This window comes from Canis lupus, chromosome 17, assembly GCF_011100685.1.
Source record: "Canis lupus familiaris isolate Mischka breed German Shepherd chromosome 17, alternate assembly UU_Cfam_GSD_1.0, whole genome shotgun sequence".
Lineage (NCBI taxonomy): Eukaryota > Metazoa > Chordata > Mammalia > Carnivora > Canidae > Canis > Canis lupus.
The window spans coordinates 27,037,563-27,056,823 of record NC_049238.1 but is presented as its reverse complement, the minus strand read 5'-3'; positions in this window follow the sequence as shown (position 1 = coordinate 27,056,823).

Here is a 19,261-nt window from a genome sequence, read left to right as displayed (position 1 = left end):
TATTAGATAAAGTAAAATTTAAGAGTAAGATAAAAAGTCATAATGGGGGATCCCTGGGTGGCGCAGCGGTTTGGCGCCTGCCTTTGGCCCAGGGCGCGATCCTGGAGACCTGGGATCGAATCCCACGTCGGGCTCCTGGTGCATGGAGCCTGCTTCTCCCTCTGCCTGTGTCTCTGCCTCTCTCTCTCTCTCTCTCTGTGTGACTATCATAAATAAATAAAAATTTTTTAAAAAGTCATAATGGTAAAAATATTAATTCTTCAAGGAGTCATAACAACTCTAAATGAGTATGCACCTAAATATAGAATTTAAATGAAGCAAAACCTGACAATTTAAAGAGAAATAAATCCACAATGTAGTTGAATATTTCAAAACTTTTTTCTCAGTAATTGATAGAACAAATAGACAGAAAATCAGTAAGGATGTACAAAGATTGAATAACTATAAAATTGACCTTCACAGAATATTCCAACAACAGAAGAATCTGCATTCTTTTTAAGTACACAGGATATATTCATCAAGATAGACTATATTTTGATTCATAAATCATGTTGTACTAATTTTAAAGAGTTTGATAAATAAAGCTCATGTTGATTTTCTCACTTTTTAAAGAAAATATTTTTGAAAGAAGTCTCTTTTAGTAGGCTTAAGGAAGCCTACCTCATACCACTTGATGACAAAATATAACTTAAAAATGAAGTTATACATTGGACTTTAAGAATTAGTATCCTATTTTCTCTTCTAGGTTATTTTACAAAATCAAGTGATAACCCACAATGTACAAAAGAAAACCTCTCAGTGAGGAAAACATTTTTAATCAATAAATCAAAAGATAAATGCTCAAAACTCTATGCTCTGAAAACCAGTTGAACACATTGTGTTCATGTTACACCAAAAGCAATAAGTAATAGAAACCTTAGAATATTCTTTCAAATAATTGAAATATTTTAAGGAAATTGTATCAGCCATCTCAAAGAAGAGAAGGCTCCTGGTGAGCCAAATTCCTTTCTAATTCAAATAGGATTTATGACTATAACTCAGGGTTGTTTTTCATGTTGTACATAGAGCTCTACAGAAAGTATTTCTGTTTAAGGTAGATAATCTATCAAAATAAACCTGGTCAGGCTAGGATACAAATATCTAATAAGGCTCTGTAAGTATACAGCCTCATTTTTTTCATCAATCCGGAGATGAAATGGTGTTATTTATGTTTTCTTTAAGTATATATGACTTGGTGTGGCTTGGTTTGGTTTGGCTTAGCTTGGCTTGGCTTAGTTTGGTTTAGCTTGGCTTGGCTTGGTTTTGTTTGGTTTGGTTTGGTTTGGTTTGGTTTGGCTTGGTTTGGCTTTGCTTTGGTTTGGCTTGGCTTGGCTTGGCTTGGTTTGGTTTGGTTTCGTGTGGTTTGGTTAGTTTGGTTTGGCTTGGCTTCATTTGCTTTGCTTTGCTTTGCTTTGCTTTGCTTTGCTTGCTTGCTTTGCTTTGCTTTGCTTTGCTTTGGCTTGGTTTGCTTTGGCTTGCTTTGGTTTGGTTTTGGTTTTAATCTAATGTTGACATCTATCTAGTGAGTTTGAGTTAGGAATGAATGAGGAGAATCTTAGATATCAAGGACCGAAGTCAGAAGTATTGATGATCAAAGTACTGATATGTGGTTAAGGAATCCAGGGAACCAGAAAAAAGCTAAAGGGGTAAACCAATCATGACAGTGGTACAGAAAGACTGGGGAATAATTTGGAAGCAGTGATTAATGAAAAGGCTGAATTAGAACCCAGAGGGCCTACCAGAACCAGAGAAGGTTTGGCAGTCACTAAAGAATGCAAAAAAAGTAAAAAGCAGGTCAAGAAAATAAATTGCCCAGATCAAGCTCCATGCCCATATTGTGCATGGAACTAGAGGTTAAAAATGCAAAGTAGGGCCTAGATATTCAGGAAAGGAGCCCAGGATGACAGATGGGAAACTAGACCCAGAAGTAGGAGTTACACAAGAGTGGGAGTCAAAAGCCCACTCAAAGCAACTATATTTTGGCAAGCAAAACCCAAATAAAACAGATTAATGAGGACTCTAAAGAATGGAATTACTGAGTTCCAACCCAGGAAAACAAATATAATTATTAAGCTGATAAGTATATGCTTGTAGTTATATATGTGAAGCTTTACCTAGATCCAAATATGGGCAGCCTGGTTAACAGAGGAAAGAGCAGCAAGTTAGGCTTTAAACTGACCCATGGGATCCCTGGGTGGCGCAGCGGTTTAGCACCTGCCTTTGGCCCAGGGCGCGATCCTGGAGACCCGGGATCGAATCCCACGTCAGGCTCCCAGTGCATGGAGCCTGCTTCTCCCTCTGCCTATGTCTCTGCCTCTCTCTCTCTCTCTCTCTCTCTCTCTCTGTGACTATCATAAATAAATAAAAAATTAAAAAAAAAAAACTGACCCATGATCCTCTAAAAAATACAATGTGCCCAGAAGCAGAACTCAGGCCAGGTAAAACATAGCAATCAAGTAGAGAGGCTCACCTACTAGGAGCAAAGGTGGGTCAAGAAAGCGCCAGACATTTCTACCACAGAGACTGGGTTCTTCAACAAGATTTTAAAGGTCATTAAATTTTATGCATCTTTTTTATGATTTAATTATTTACAAATATCAATAGTCCTAAAGATCAGATGTCATGAAATCCAGAAACAAGAACTACACTAAAGGTAAAAATCACTGGCTGACAGTCTGATAACCCTACGTATGACCTTAAATACATAAAAGTCCATATCCGTTACTATAGCTCTGCCATATAAGTAGTAAGTATGTATGAAATGGAATGATATTGTCTACGTTGCTCTGCAACAAGAGCCATTAAAAGAACAGTATTGTCTCCAGATTTCATGAGGAATTTGTTTTCCCAGAAGTATTAAAATTGAAAATCTGTGGAGAGCAAGTGAGCTCCTTGTCAGGCCCAGCAGAACAGATGAAGGGAGACAGGGATCAAACACAACCGTTGAATATGGTCTACACTGGAGTAACAGAGGAGGACTGGGTCATTGCCCTCAACCCTATCTTTGTTATCTCTACTTCTCTGGAAGGCTGACTTCACTCATGACTCACACTCCTCGAACCCAAATTGACAGGGGGAATATGTGCTTAAATTGTCTAACTGCTTTCCCTCTCCTTTCTCTCTGGGCTTCGGTAACTCTTCTCTAGTTCTAGAAAACTCTCATTACTACTACTCTTCTAGACCCTCTGCCCCCAACTGAGGACATAGACATCTCTTGCAACAGCTTCTCCTGAGTCGAATCCTGCCCCCAAATCCAGGGTAATAATTCTGCAGTGGTATACATCTCCATTTGCTGCCTGCTGAAGAGACAGTACTGACCACTATACTATCTGGAGTGTTTCAATTGTCCCTCACTGACCAGAGGCCTGGGTACTGACTACTGCTTCCTGTACCTGTGTACCTCAACCCCATCACTAGTCTTAACCACCTGATCAGCCACTCGCTCATCTACTTGAACATCCAGAGAGCACTCATGCTACCTCTTTTACAGAACAGGTCCCTCTAGAATAATTTTGCTTCCAATCTCTGAGGTGAGTCTGCACACCTTAACTTATAGTCTTAATAAAGGTAACAATATTACACAGAGTGATTCCTAGGGTCAAGGTCCAAAGCCATAACTATGCTAAGACAACTCACTTGTGATTTCCTGATCTCTCCAGATCTATTTATTAGGAATACAGAGATGATATAAGGGAGGCTGGGAATGATTTTGTCCCCTCAACAAACCATTGAGCAAGCCTTTCTGAGTGTACAGAGGACAGCGAAGCTTATTATAGAGTGAAATAGAAACCAACTATACTTAATGATAAAGGTAATGAAGTCACTTCCCCATCATTTTCTTTGGGTGTAAAATGAAGAAGTTGGATTAGGTGATCTCTGAGGCCTCCTTAAACTCTAAAAAAAATCTATGATCTGTAGACAATGGCTCGATTTAAATTGGCATTTTATATTAATGTACGAAAACTTATTGATAATAGGATGTACTTTTTGTAGGTACTACATAGAATCAGCATGGCTAAAACATGACATTTCCAAGGAAGGCAGAGATAATTAAAAATTGAAAAGCCAAAACTTAGACTTAATTTGTGGAGTACCCACAAGGTCTGAATAGTAAGATACCTGAATCCACAAAACATTTGACAAATTCAAATTCAAATTCATAACCCCTTGTTTATCAGCCTATTTCCAGAGCCCAAAGTAAATATAGTACTATATAGAAACATGCTATCATTTAGGAAATGATGCCATAGATTAAATTTTTTCAAATGTCTTTTATCATTTTGAAATCTATGGCCATAAAGGCAATTGGGTAATGCCAGCAAGATGGCAAGAATACTGTGTTCCATCTCCCTGGTCATAACTGAATGGCTTCATTTCCAGTCATTCACATTTTCAGGAACCTAGTTTTCCTTTTCAAAATGTCTTAATAGTTATGAATGGCTTGTTTTCAATATAAATACCTAATGTGTTTTTCTATCAGATTAGTTCATTATGGAATAGTGTACATCAATTTCATGCATAATTTGCACTTTCATAGCTGAAACATCAAGAAGAAATATTATCATTAAATGTTGATTCATGAGGAAAAAAATCATTTTTAATTCAAGTTCAGGCCCATGTTTATTAAGTCAACAAGAATGGAGAATTCTCCACAGATAGCACATTGCTTCCCCAAGGGGTCTTCTCTTCCCCACAAGTCTCCATGCCTGACTGCTGGCTGTTACTTACTGCAGGATCACTAGGCATAGGAACATTGCTCCTTTGCTTGTAAGAACAGAAGCTGTGCTCTAACATAGGGGTCGGTACATGATGACCTACAGGCCATGTGCAACCCACTGTTTGTTCTGATATGGCGCTTGAGCCAAGAAGGGTTATCACATTTTTAAGTGGTTGACAGAAAGAAAAAAAAAAAAGGAAAAATATTTTAAGACATGTGAAAATTATGTGACATTCAAGTTCCAGTGTCCAGTAAATGAAGTGTGGGACATAGCCTGACTCACTTATCCACACATTGTCTAATGGCTGCTTAATGCTATAACATAAAGTCAAAACGTTGCAAACCATACAGCCCATATAGCTCTATTTACCGTCTGGTCCATTAGAGAAAAAGTTTGCCAACCTCTGCCCTAAAACATCTAGGAAATTGCCTTGTTGCCCCATAGACAGCAACAGCATTCCACTCGACAAATGCAAATGTCTCCTGCTCCTTGTGCCTAATGCAAAGTCGAATCTCAAAGTCAATGCTCCGCTTTAACACAAAAGATCTCTCCAAAAATACCTTTTTCTTTCTAAAACTTCTGCCACTGTTTTTCAGCCTCAGTCACTTGCTTGAAACCAGTATGTCTGCTTTTCTCCCTGTTTTTCCCTGTATCCCTTCCTTGCAAGGAGCCCATCACCCTGATCACCCTACTTAATCCTCTCTGTACTTTTCTGTACCCAAACTCAACCAGATTTCTTCACAGTGCCTACTGTGGTGATGATTTCTTTTCCATTTGTCTATCTCTCCCACTAGAGAGCAAACTCAGTGAGGCCGGAGTCTTAATGTATTCTGTTCACCATCGTGTAGTGTTCTTTTAAAAATACCTAGTTCACTTAGCACTGCTAAGTAGTTAACAAATGGAAACTGCTTAACTAATACTAAACAGGGAATGCTTGGGGGGTTCAGTGGCTGAGACTCTGCCTTTGGCTTAGGTTGTGATCCTGGGGGCCTGGGATGGAGTCCCACATCAGGCTCCCCACAGGGAACCTGCTTCTCCTCTGCCTATGTCTTCTACCTTTCTCTCCGTGTGTCTCTCATGAATAAATAAATAAAATCCTTTTTAAAAAACAGAACCAGGGATGCCTGGGTGGCTCAGCCATTGAGCGTCAGCCTTCAGCTCAGGCGTGATCCCAGGATCCAGGATTGAGTCCCACATCGGGCTCCTTACAGAGAGCCTGCTTCTCCCTCTGCCTATGTCTCGGCCTCTCTCCCCGTCTCTCATAAATAAATAAATAAAATCTTCTTTATTTTTATTTTTATTTTTTTATAAATTTATTTTTTATTGGTGTTCAATTTGCCAACATATAGAATAACACCCAGTGTTCATCCCGTCAAGTGCCCACCTCAGTGCCCGTCACCCAGTCACCCCCACCCCCCGCCCACCTCCCCTTCCACCACCCCTAGTTCGTTTCCCAGAGTTAGGAGTCTTTCATGTTCTGTCTCCCTTTCTGATATTTCCCACTCATTTTTTCTCCTTTCTCCTTTATTCCCTTTCACTATTTTTTATATTCCCCAAATGAATGAGACCATGTTTGTCCTTCTCCGATTGACTTATTTCACTCAGCATAAAAAATCTTTTTTAAAAAACTAAAAATAAACAGAACCCAAAACAAAACAAATACTGAACTGACTGAATAAGCAAATAAGTTAAGGCTAACAGAACGAGGGAGGAAAAGGTTTAAAATGGATTTTTTTAAAAGCACACTCCATCCATCCCTAGTCACCCCAAAAAGATCTACTTTATCTGAAAACTAAGGCTGCAACTCATGAAACACTTACCATGGATCAGTTACTATGCTCAGGCCCTCACCTCCTGGGGCTGCTGTAACAAATCACCATAAAATGAGTGGCTAGAAACAACAGAAATGTATCCTCCCCCAGTTCTGGAGGCCACAAGTCTGAATCAAGACATCAATAGGGCCCCAATCCTTCTAGAATCTCTAGGGGAGATTTCATTGCTTCTCTCTTCCAGCTTCTGGGAGCTATTGGCATTCCCTGACTCATGGTTATATCACTTTAACCTCTGTTTCTGTCTTCTGTCTTTAACTTCTGTGTTTTCCTTTTCTACGGACACTTGCCATTGGATTCAGAACATATCAGGTTAACCTAAGATGATCTCATCTCATGATCCTTAATTATATCTACAAAAACCCTTTCTGCAAATGAGGTCACAGTTACAGGTTCAGAGATTAGGATATTGACATATCTTTTGGAGGCTACTATTCAATTCATGATACTTATCAGGATATCAGTACATTTATGATTTCATTTAAGTTCTCCAAGAGTGTTGACAGTTACTGCCATTTCTCTTTAAAAAAAAAAAAAAAAATATTTTATTTATTCATTCATGAGAGACAGAGAGAGAGAGAAGCAGAGACACAGGCAGAGGGAGAAGCAGGCTCCACGCAGGGAGCCCGATGTGGGACTCGATCCCGGGACTCCAGGATCACGCCCTGCGCAGAAGGCAGGCGCTAAACCTCTGAGTCACCCAGGGATCCCCCATTTCTCAGATAAGAAAACTCTAATAATAAGGTGAAAAGGCAAAAATAATTAATTAATTAAAGTGAAAAGGCTAGCATTTGAAACTAAATCTGTCAGGATTTAAGACTATGCCCTTAACCATTATGGAATTTTACTGTCTACACAGCCAACAAGGCCACATTCTGAGCTGCCCATCTTGTAGGTAGAATATACCAGAGTCCCAAGCCACCACAAAATCCCTTCATTTCCCTTCACCTACTTATATATCCAAACGATCTACCTGGAGTGCAAAAAAAAAAGAGGCTATTTCACAGGTCACTAGGAAACTCCCAGTTGTCCTCAGGGCTAATCTGACACTGTTAGCCACCTTCTCTAAAATTCAGTTCCTGTTTCTCTTAGTACATTTTGCTGAATTCTTAATGATGTTCATAGTAAACTAAATCCACTATGTGTCCACCATGGGTGAGCAGTGTGTATAAGAAATTCTAAAGAGAATATTTTCTTTATCTTACTCCAGCAATCTTATAAAAGTAGGAATTCCTTTTCTTTTTTTTAATTAGGATGCAAATGACAGTGAGGCATCTCACATGGTGACAAGGAAGTAAGACATAAGGAAGGAATTCTTCTCTGGTCACTTTGAATTAGAACATGCCCATGACCCTCTAGGGACTATAAACTGTGGGCATTTCTCCAAACTCTTTCAAATGGCTTGGCTCAAAACTCACATAAAGTTAGTTCCTTGTGAAAATCCCCCTCCTAGTGGCATGAGAGAATTAATGTACTTCCAAAAGTAAACAAGTTGCTCCTTTTGCAGCTGAATCAGAACTGTTACATATCATGCCAACTCAGAGTGAAAATACAGTCAAGGAAATGGAAGGGTCAAAAGCCAACCACCTGGAAATTTATGTCAGTTTTTAATGATTAGGCTCCTTCACTCCAAACAAATGTCACACTTTAATACTACTGCACAATAAAGGAAAACCTTTGACTTGCAGGCTTGTGGAAAAAGCAGCATTCACGTGAGAGTCAAAACCTATCCTGCATTTTGGTGAAGAATAAAAAGGCTTTTATGCTGTCTTTTACCTCCGCTGGAGCTGGGGCTCAGTCTGATTCTGTGGACAGGAAGCTGACAATAATTAAGCAACTTCTCCTTCCCTGATTGTTCCATAGTTTTTATATCATTAAATCTTCACAACCACCCTTAAATATAGGCAAAAGCCCTCATTTTAGAGTTGAGGACATTGAGGCTCAGAAAGCCCAATGACTTACCAAAGATCAAATAGTTAATTAGCAGCCATGTAGAGTAAACCAAAGAAATTCCCAAACATCAAGCTTACCTAAATCAACTTTTTTTTTTCCTGCTCCTGCCAGTATATTCTAAACATATGCTTTTAAAATAATGACACCTTAAATCTCGCAATCAAGTTATTATAGCATTCTGGTTAAGTCTGCAAGTGTCATGCTGTTTTCACTAAAGATGATCAGGATATGACATTGTCTCCTCCTGTTACGCCCAGCCAACAGACTGACTGTCAAATGCCCACTGCTGTGATCTGTTTAGCAAGGTCAGCTGCTTGATTGCTATGAATAATTGGATGCCATTAATAATGGTCAGCTTCAGGATACAGGAAAGTGGCCAAGCGTGATAATTGTATTTTGAATTCCAGCAGATTATTTCCTGGGGAGCAGGAAGACAACTACTGTATGGAATAGAGTTTTCCTATGGACAGTAACAGCTTCCCTAGAGGTGAAGGGGTCAAGCCAAAGGCTCTCTTAACATGTGTAACAACCTCTGGAAAGAACATGGAAGTCAACATTTTGATATATGTGGCTAATCTTGGGAGGCCTGACAATTACTAATTGTCCTTAACACTTAACTTTCTTATTCCTTCATTTAGATTATCACTAGAGCTTTACATAATCTGTGTGTGTGTGTGTGTGTGTGTGGAGGGGGGTCAGTGTCTAAATTTGGAAGCACCAGTGAGGTCAGATCAATGGCTAATTAGGAAATCTAATCCAGTTGATAGTCATCTGAAAGGTCAAGCATAAATCTTTTGCTGTTTAATGTGTATTAAATGTCCATAATATATTAAAGGCTGTGAACACTGCAGAATAATGATATGGGACAACATTATCTTTTTTAAAAAAGCTGGTCAGAGAATGATGGCAAAAAAAAAAAAAAAAAAAAAAACCTTCCAGGATACAATAATAAAAATGAAAAACTAAAGAGATTGGAAAAAAGTCACATTTTGATAATCATGTGAAAATGAGAAGCTGAAAACAATTTTAGAGAAAGATAATACACTAGGGTTTTGTTGGTAAATAAATAGCAAAAAAATCATAGAAAAATATAATAATGGTAATAAAGCATGCTTTATTTCAACACTCATCAACTATCCTTTTGAAACTTTCTTAAACTGGCTTATGTGAGTGAATAAAATTAAAACTTATTATAGCAGAAGGATAAATAAAGGAAACAAAATGGGAATATGGAGTCATAATACAACTGCTTAAATAAGTATTCAATATGTATTTCAATTCTTGTCAGCTTTTCCACTATCTGGAACTACTATGAGATGGACCATTTGACCATTTTGATCAAGGATATTCAGTGTTTTGATCAATGCTAAAATGAAAAGACAAGCAAATGGATCATAGACAAAATATAAAAAGCAAAACTATAAAACTCCCATAAAAAAAAAATAGAGTAACTCCTCATGGCCTTGGGGGTTAGGTAATGGTTTCTTAGATATGATACCAAAAGACAGGTAACAAAAGAAAAAGTGTATAAACTGGCTACCTCAAAATTAAAAACTTTCAAGCTACAAATGATACCATCAAGAAAGTGAAAAGCTATCCCACAGAGAGAAAATATTTGCAAGTCATACATGTGATAAAGGATTTGTATCTCAATACAAATAGCCAAAAAGCAGGAACAACCCAAATGTCCATTAACTGATGAATGGGTAAGTAATGTGGAGTACATCCATATAAAGGAATACTATTCAGCCATAAAAAGAAATGAAGTACTGACATATGGTACAACATGTTTGACCCTTCAAAACTATACTAAGTGAAAGAAGCCAGCCAAAAAGGCCACATATTGTATTAAATCCTTATATCAGAAATGTCCAGAATAAGAAAACTTATAGAGACAGACAATAAATTAGGGATTGTTTAGGGCTAGGGGAAAGAAGACAGGAGGGAAAGGGGGATTTAATACTAATGAGTATAAGGTTTCTTTTGGGGAGATGAAAATGTTCTAAAATTAGTTCATGTTGATGGTTGCATAACCTTATGAACAAACATACTAAAATGATATACACTTTAAGTGAATCTGACTTTTAGGCATGTGAATTATATCTCAGTGAATTCAAAGCTGTTTTAAAAAACAATCAAAACAAAGAAAAATACCAATAGGTATAGGCTGCTCTTCTAGTGACAAAATTGTTTTGTTTTTAGACTGGAGATCCAGAAAGGGAAAAGAAACTTGCCCAAGCCCCACAGTGAGCCAGGAAACAAGCAGGATCCCTAAGATTTCTGCCTCAGAAGATTGTCTAGTACTCAGTAAGAAAATTTCTTATCCTGTGTGGTCTGTCTTTTAGGGGAGAAGAAGAAGGGATCTTTTCCCCTCAGTGTCAGTAGCCTTACTGACTGATGTGTTAATCCAGAACTTCTATCAGCAAATGTAACCTGAGGATGCCATAACCTATAGGAAGTAGGCAATATCAATGTAGCAGGAGTCTATGTTCTTAGATAATAGTAAAGAATTTCTAAGGGGTCCCCAAACCTAGGCAAGGTCTAAATAGTTCCCTGAAAGGAACATCAGATGGAAGCATGCAAGATTTTTAGGCATGAGAAAATTATATGAACAGGCTATGGTCAGATTATAGAAATAAGGATGCAGAACGCAGTTCTCCCTTCAGTATGTATTAATTATGCCTCCCAGGCAAAGCAGGAGACTGAAACCAGACTATTGAGGGTCAACTCTTTGACTTTTGCCTTTGTATTAGTGCCTTCCTCCCCCAAGGGAACATCCATTTCCTTCCAAAAACTCTAAGCCCACATGAGCTAGGGCAGCAAAAAAGGAATGAAAGATCCTCATCTCAGCTGCAATATTTTCAGAACCTTCAAGCATATTATTTTAAAATCAGAAGACACAAAAATGCCTTAGATGCCAATGGTTTCCTCATGTGCACAATGAAGAAAGGGAATACCACTTAGAGAAGTCAGTGGAAATGTGCTACATGCCCAAGTAAGAAAGTGTATCAGAAATGTGTGTGTGTGTGTGTGTGTGTGTGAGAGAGAGAGAGAGAGAGAGAGAGAGAGAGAGAGAGAGAAAGAAAGAAAGAAAGAAAGAAAGAAAGAAAGAAAGAAGAAAGGAAAGAAAGAAAGAAAGAAAGAAAGAAAGAAAGAAAGAGAAATAAAAGACCAAGAAAGAAGAAAGAAGAAAGAAAGAAAGAAAGAAAGAAAGAAAGAAAGAAAGAAAAGAAAGAAAGAAGAAAGAAAGAAGAAAGAAAAAGAGAGATGGTGAAGGGGTTCAGGGAGAGCTAAGACTGAACATCAGAGGGAACATTTTAAAGGGTTTCTAGAACAGATCAGAAATGATAGAGAAGTTCCTTATGCTTGAAGACAAAGCATACAAGAGACAGAAGAATGGGAGCGCCTGGTGGCTCAGTCAGTTAAGCATCTGCCTTTGGATCCCAGGATCAAGCCTCCTCAGGGAGCCTGCTTCTTCCTCTGCTCCTCCCACCAGCTCATGTTCTCTCTCTCTCTCTCTCTGTCTCTCTCTCAAATAAATAAAAGAAAAATTTTAAAAAAGAGATAGAAGAATGGAAAGTTTATGTTTATACTATTCTTAAAAGAAACTTAATAATTACAGAATTCATTATTTTTTGTTCTTATGCAAGTTACTTTATTTGTAATAAATTTTGCAATTCTCAAGTTCCTATTGCCCCTGTTTTCTTTTACTTCTACTTTAATTATTTTTATTTCTTTTCATAAAATAAAAACATATCTTGAAGAGAACACTGACAGGCCTTGAAATAGAGTCTATTACCAGTAACATATCCCTGCCAATCTTCCAACCACTACAAATTCCCCTGCACATGAGGAGAAAAGGTGAGAACAGAGGTCGACAGCATATACGCTCCATGTTTTATTCATCTTTCCAGAATGGTGGGGACATTAATTACCCTACACTTTGCCTCTGTAGGATATAGAAGAGTAATCCAGCTGTGCCCTACTTTAAGAAAAACTAAAAATGACTTAAAAAAAATCAAAATTTATTGAATGTATAAATAATGAAACAGAAAACATATTCATAGAAGGATTTGAGATAAGGTAACATTTTTAAAAGAATGCTTAGTACATTTATGATACAACTTCATTTCTCAAACTTGAATTGCTTCTTTACCAAAATCCATTATTAAAAAATCCAAATTTATACAGGCAGATACATTAGGGGGTTAGTTGTTAAGTTCATAAAAAGATTTCTTTAAATAGCATGCCACCTCCACCTCCCACCTCCATGTACTAAAAATATGATTTGATTTGCCAGCAATTGATCAAATGCAAATTCAGGGAAACACAGAGATTGTTAGGGCTAAATATGCCTATATTTATCTTGTTGCTTCTGTGGGTAGATAGGAAAATTAAAGATCTGAGTAATTAAGTAGTCATTCTGAGATTAAAGTTTATAATTAGGTTCTCTTCATTCCTTATCTATAAAATATCTATCTGTACATAATACTAATACACAAATAGACACAAGTTGTGCATGCTAATGGAAGAAGCAGAGAAACATGACACTAAAGAGTGGAGAATTCCAAAATTATTTCATCTTAGCTTTTGGCTGTATTTTATTTGCTTTAACCATATAAAGATAGGCATTTGAAATCTAATTTCTCATGCACATAAATTGGCGTTCAGTAACATTAAGCAGAGTGACTATGAGAAGTAGATCCAGGAATAGAACCCCAACATATGCTATAATCTGAGGGGAATTCTTGAGAAAATATCACAAGGGGTGACAAAAGGCAATTATCAGATTTTAAGTGATCAAAGCAAAATTAAATATAAGATTTTAAGGGCAGGGCACTATAAACTAATACTTTTCAACAAACAACTTTCATTCTAAAATGGAAACTTAAAAAGTATTTGTACCTCCAACATTCCTCTGATCAGCCTGAGACTAATTTTTTATAAGAACTAAAGAAGAATTTATTGGCCAGCTTGCATTTTTTCCTGCTTTTGAAGGCAAAACATATGACAATAGACTTGCTCTATCTAGTCTACAAGGACTCAGCTACTGCATAGCCCCACAGGAGGTCATGGTCAGGGTATTTAGAAACTTAGGCAAGCATTGTCAGTGTCCAAAACAAACTTTAAAATACCACTCAAGGAGAGCAATGCATAATATCAACTCCATTAAGATAGATCATCAAAAGTCCAGAGAACTTGAATCATGTAGCAATAGAGCTGTATGCCTAGCTAACAAGAAAGCAATGTAACCACTTTAAAATTGAATATATGCCCATATTCCAGAGAATTCCATGGCAAACACTGGGTTTCATATAAGATTCTAATCTTGACCAAGAACTTTATCTTATTAAAACACTCTTTGTCTAGTAATCAAGTCTGACAAGGTCAGGTAAAAGGAAATATATTTTTTGATGAAAGAGGAGCATGGGACTAAATAACACAAGTGGAAAAAATTGCTTCTAACAATTGATTTAAAGATTCCATTTTGTAATGTTGGTTAGTTTTGATTCTTGAGAATGAAGTTACATAGGAGTTCCACATGAATATGGAATGATTAAAAACAATGCTCTCAGACAATGAGTATTAACACTGGTTATACTAGTGGAAAAGAGAAAAGGGACCTTTGGAGGAACCAAAACACTGAGACTGAATATATACATGGGATATTCTATGAGAAGGAAGCTATGGTTGAATGGATATTTTAAAAACAAAATAGTGCTGTGAATAGGGACAGCCATCCATGTAATTTTTGTCAAGAACAAATGGGCTGATTAAAGCTGTTAGATATTGTGATAATACAAAAGGGGAACTGGTGAGAAGATTCACTAGGCTCAGATGAATAATAAAACTGAAAATGAACAAAGATTATAACATCACTTCAACAAATGGAGCTAATAATAATGCTCTTTGTGTCCATAGCACCTTTTATCTTAACAGTTCAGAGCATTTCACAGAACCACTGAATCATGACTTTTACAGTTGAAAGTGACCAAAAAGATAATCTAGTCCAAATACATATCCCAGTTTCTGTGTGTTCTACAACATCTCTCACACACAATCACACAACCTATTTGATCCCTTCAGTAATTTCATTTCCTCCTGAGTACACCATTTCAGATCCATATTAACAAAAATCCAGAATATTTGTATTTGTCATTTTCTTTGCATGGAAGCCTACAACAAAGTTTCTCACAATGCAGGGCTATGAAGTTGTAGGTAGGTCAAGAGAAGAGGAAAGTAAGAGAAGTCGGCCAAATGTTGTAAGGCAGAAAACAGGAAAGTGGTAACTGATTGTGAATTTTAGAAAGTTTGGAACCTAAGTGTCTCAGATGTTAGAGGACTGGGAGCCAAAAGAAAGACCATTCTCACCTCAGGATTCTGGAACGGCTCAGGAATTGTGATAGCTCTGAAAATGGGTACAGATGGTGGTTATCGACCCTAGGGGTAGGGAGTATGGGACGCTAGAACTCTATACAAGAAGATCTTGCCAGATCTCTGGAACCCTTCCTCCATCTTGTATAGCTAAACAACTGCCCCACATGGCAGAAAATGCATGCATTCAAAGTGCAGAGTGCCTACTACATACCAGGCATTGTTCTGGGAACTGTGGCTACAGAAGTGAACAAAACACAAAATCCTCAGCCTTCAGAGAGCTTATATACTGGAGAAAGGCAGCATGCATGCATAAATAAAGAGTAATAAAGCAAAAAAAGTAATAAAGCAATATTAGATGGAGATAAATGACGGGAAAAAAAATTAAGCATGGATAGTGGACAAGAAGGCAATGGGGAAGGAGATAATTTAAATAGGGTGGTCAGAAAAGGCTTTCCTGGGGTGACAGTGGAACAATCTGAGGAAGCTGAGATGAGTATCTGGGGAAACTTTCAGACAGTGGGAAGAGTAAATGCAAAGGCCTAAGGAAGGTGTGAGTAGCCTCACTCAGTGGAGTATTCCTCTCCATGAGGAAACCAAATTGGCTCAGGTAGGATGAGAAGGGTGAGGAATGACAGGACACAGGGTCTAGAGGTAATAAAGGGGCCCTGTAAGTTATTTTTAGGTTTGGACCTTTGCTCTAAGATAGATGGGTTGCCACTGGAAAGTTTTGACAGAGGAATGGAATATACCCTGACTTACAAGGGTTAGGGAATCCGCATTCAAAAAATCTTAATGCCATATAAACACATCAGTGAAAAAGCACCATCCCAATTATGACACACAGAGCTTTGGCCTTTGTCAGTCTGGGCTGCTATACCACAGACAGGGTGGTTTAAAAAACAGAAATTTGTTTCTCATGGTTCTAAAGGCTGATAGCCCATGATCAAGGTATTGGCTGATTCAGTTGCTGGTGAGAACACACCTCCTGGTTTGCATATGGACATCTTCTTCCTACCTTCTCAAATAGCAGAGGCAGAAAAAAAGAGAAGAAAGCTCTCTGGTATCTCTTCTTATAAGGGTACTAATCTCATCATGAGGGCTCCACTCTCATCACCTAATTACCTCCCAAAGGCCCCATCTCTAAATAACATCACATTTAGGATTATAAGGCTTCAACATATGAATTTGAGGTGCAGACAGGAGGACACAAACATGTACTCCGTAGCAACTTCCAATTGGCCTTTTAACCCCTCCCTCTAAAGTATGGGCACCCAAAGATCATCAAATATTTTATAAAGCCTTTTAGATGAAAAAGATAAGCTAAAATAAATAAACTGGGAAAAAATAATCTCAGAAGCAACTGGAATAACTAATGAGCAAAAACAAATTTTTAAAAATTCAAAATGAATTTCATCAAAGAATCAAGCTATAACATATCTGAAAGAATAGGATGCTCCAACAAAGGAACAAAGTGTGTCCTGGAAATTAAAAATGAGAAGTAAAAGTTATAATTCAGTGAAGTGGTAGGCAAACAGTTGAATAAACTTCCCAGCAAGTTTGAAAAAAGGAATGGAAAATGACAGAGGAGCAATACAACAAGAAAAAATTAGTCATTCAGTACAGAAGATCTAGCACTTAATTAAAAGCAAGGAAGACGGAGGAGAAAAAGTTATCAAACAAAGAATAGAAGTTACAGCTTCTATTGAGTGTGAAGGACGAAGTTTCCATATTGAAAAGATTCTTGACTACCAGTGAACTGAATGGAAAAGGAGGTATAGGGCAAAAAGAGCCACCAGCTCTTCTTTCACAGGAGGAAGTCAACAAACAGTTAAAGTTAAATATTGAGAAGTCAAGAAATAGCAGTAGGGAAGGTGTGTTATTTGGAAATCACAGGGTAAATGCCAAGAGAAACAGTAAGCAGGAAGCAGATCACCCATTTTGGCAGTCCTCTGCACTTACTCCATTTCCTCAGGGATATTTTAAACTTTATAGGAAGAACCCAGAACCAAAGTGCACCTACCAGTTTGGGGGTGGGTAGGCTAGCCACCTAATCTCTACCTCAGGGGCCCCAGAGGCAAGAAACTCTTAATGCTAAACATGAGGTCAGTGAATAGAATACAAGGCATCTGTGACTTTGAATCTTTAAAAATATACATATATTTATTTTTACTAACATCTGACTGAAATTTCACATGCTATTTAATTATGAATAAGCAGAAAACCACAGTGAAATCAACAGTACCTGTTACTCTGTCACCAGTAGAAATCATAAATATTTCATCTCACATTACAATTGGCCCTGGTATCTCGAAGTATGTTCATTCTACTTTAATATAACGAAGTTATCAGACCCATGAGATCTTATCTATTTAACATGTTACTATGTTAATTAAAAAGCACATATATTACCATATCACGTTTGTTTTTTAATGTGTAAATAGCCTATTTCAATATAATTGGGTTTCTTTGTAGTTTCACATATTTCCATGTATATGTCACTTGTCCTCCAAAATGAACATGGTACCCAGGGACACATGGTGCCAAAAGAAGAGGGAGAAGGAGAAAGAGATTAGGAGGCTAGAAGCTGATGTATTTGGGGAGCTTATTGCACAGGATCATTCTATATAAGGCCTGCAAAAGAAAGAAGGATATTCAGATATTTACAATGATGATCCTCATAAAATAGCCCTCGATTAATTCTGTGTTGCAACCAGGAACCAGAGAGTCCCTACAAGACGGCTGTGCCACCCTATGCAGCCAACTTCCAGAGAAAGCAGAAGCCAAGACTTGGGCTCTCAGCATCATGGATACATGACTGAACAGGCACAAGTGAACATATCTTCCCATTCTCCCCAACCCCTGCTCTCATATGCTCCATTGTTTATTTGCAATTTCTTCACATTAAATTAGAATTATCTCCTCTGTGTCCCCAAACCTGCTACCATCTACAGCACTCTCTCATTTTCTTTTTTTTTTTTTTTTTTTTCATTCTGTCCCCATTACTCCTTTGATCTCCCAGGTTTTCTGCCTTATACTTCTGGTTTCTTATTCTCCCGGCTTCACCCATGAGTGATGCTTACAGCCATCAGTTGCTCTGTGGGAGCATGATATAGTAACAGCTACAGATGTCCCCAAACCACACCAGCTGTCCCGCAACAGGTGTCACCAGAGTACAGAGATGAGGTGAAGCAGGTGGAGGTGGCATAGCCCCTTCTGGAATTGTCTAGTGGGTGAGTCTGGCTCATGGCAACTATCCCACCAAGCAGTGAATATCTGCCAGCCTCCCATTCCTATGCCTGCTTCAGGTCTCCCTCCCATCAATGCTTTTGAATTCTCATAACTGGAGGAGTTTATAAGCAGACAATGAAATCAGTGCCCAGAAAATATAACTGGAACAGGCTGAATTTGCATGGAGAAAAGAGCACCTATTGATGGAAAATATAAACTGCCTCCCTCATTAGAAGGGAGGAAGGGCAGACAGAGGAAGGATGGAAGGGGGTAAGTAAGAAAGGAAGCTGCAAATCACTTCTCATCTGGATGAACATCATCCAGATTATCTGAACAATGGAAAAACAAGATAGGCAATGACAGACAAGTGGCTCAAGCTTCTTGACACACTAGACATGAGTCAGCTATAAGCAAAGCCTAAGTAGGTCTGTATTTCTACAAATATTCTAATTTTCTGGTACAGCAGTTCTTCAAAAACCACTTTTAAATTGACCATTCCACGGAATATCTTGCCCCCTTCTGTCTCATAAGAAGAAATTCGTGGTGAAGAGAGACACAAAATTACAACTATTAAAAGTGTTATGTGTACCCTGCGAAATGATTACATACAAATGCCAATCAGACTTTGTTTTTCTCCGGCATAACACCTTCCAAGAAAGTCACATTGTACTTAAAATAAATGTCAATGTTCTTTCCCCACTGTATCAGACCTTCTGTGATCTGGCCCCTCTTAACTTCTCTCATCTTATCTTGGCCACTCCCTACTCTTGCTCATGGCATCTAACCATACTAGCCTTTCTGTTCCTCAACCAAATTACACTTACCCACCCAGAGCCTCTGCTTGGACCATCTAATTCCCAAAATCTCCCATCATTAACCCTGTCTGTAATGGTTCATTTTATGTGTCAGCTTGACTGGGATAAGGGATGTTCAGATAGCTGGTAGACCATTATTTCTGTGATTGTGAGGATGTTTTAGGAAAAGGTTAGCATTTGAATCAGTAGGCTAAGTAAAGATCCTCTTTAATCCATTGAGGGCCTGACTAGAACAAAAAGGGAGAGGAATGGTAAATTTGCTCTCTTGTTTGAACCAGGATATCCATCTTTTCTTGCCTTT